Raw genomic sequence first — 1,247 nt, 5'->3', positions numbered from 1 at the left:
AGGATTATTAAAGGTTGTAATCTGCTATCTTTATCAAGAAGTGCTTCACATCTTGCTTATTTTCAGTTAACCAAACTGTGTCACATGCATATAACAAGTCATTAAAAGTCTTTCTGCAATCCTCATGCCCTGTTGCTCTTCTTTAATAAGGTTTCCTGGATTACTTGCTCAGCATACAGACTAAGTGTGTTAAAAGGCTGCAACCTTGCTGCACACCTTAACTCATTTTAAACCATGTAGCAAGAGTCCCTTTGCTCTATCTGAACTACAAGTGTCCCTCTTGTTCTATGGACAGGTTCCTCAAGAGCACAGTGAAATGTCCTGGATTTCCCATTCTTCACAATGGTAACCATTGTTTGTTTCTATCCAAACAGTTGAATGCTTTTGCCTAATCAGTAAAACACAGGTAAACCGTTCTCTGGTATGCTCTGCTTCCACACAAGATCCTTCGCCAGAGCCTTCTTCCTAGTCTGGTTGCTCTGCTGAAACCTGCACAACATGGGTGACTCTGCCAGTATGAGAAATACCGGTGGCATAGAGTCCAGCACCACACAACATAGAAGCCACACGGATGCCACAGGGATGGGTTGTTAAAAGTCTTAGAGTGTGTTAAAGGCTACAGGCTGGCATCTCTGAAGATAATTAACTAGCCCTGCTCCTCCTCCTCATCCCTGGGGATCGTCTCAATGCCACTGCCGACCAGAATGAGAAAAAAGTGTAGGTGGAGACAATCATGACAATCACGCCTATTTTTGAGCTCCCATCTCTAATTAGAAAAAGAAAAAATCAACCCTATGAAATTCTATTTTTTTGGTGAATGCTTTTACATGACCATGGGATTGTTAACCAATTAATTATGCGTTAGGGGTGAGATTGCTGCCCCGCTTGACCTTTCTCCATTTTTCAAGAAGGTGTCCTCCACCATATCCGGTGTCTCCTGACATCTCTAGGGTATAGTACAGCACTGGCCTCAGCAGGTGCTGATGACTGTTACAGGGATGAAGGTTCAGATTGAGATGCTAGCATACTGAGAAGTGCCAGTTGCCTCGGGGCCTTGGGATGAAGACTGGCTCTCTACGCATGAGACTGGTCAAGGAGCATTAGTCACGGCACAGCCAGGAAGCGAACAGTCGATTCAGCTGGTGTGTGGGGAAGAGTAATAAGATAATGGCAAGGGTAGACTTGGTGCTTGAATTTCTGGGTGGTGCAGAGTTGATGCTAGCCAAAAGGCTGGAGGTGGACTGCTC

General features: G+C 44.8%; 1 protein-coding gene across 2 annotated transcripts in view; it reads right to left on the bottom strand.

Annotated features, from left to right (window-relative positions):
* The window catches only part of SAMD12 (sterile alpha motif domain containing 12), a 487,288-nt gene that overhangs the window by 303,056 nt on the left and 182,985 nt on the right, over positions 1–1,247 (bottom strand). The gene's annotated exons all lie outside the window — the stretch shown is intronic.

Source organism: Echinops telfairi, unplaced genomic scaffold (assembly GCF_000313985.2).
Source record: "Echinops telfairi isolate 266 unplaced genomic scaffold, ASM31398v2 ScPeMD7_1;HRSCAF=3_0, whole genome shotgun sequence".
Classification (NCBI taxonomy): Eukaryota; Metazoa; Chordata; class Mammalia; order Afrosoricida; family Tenrecidae; genus Echinops; species Echinops telfairi.
Note: the sequence above shows the minus strand (reverse complement) of the source record. Positions and strands in the feature narration are given on the sequence as shown.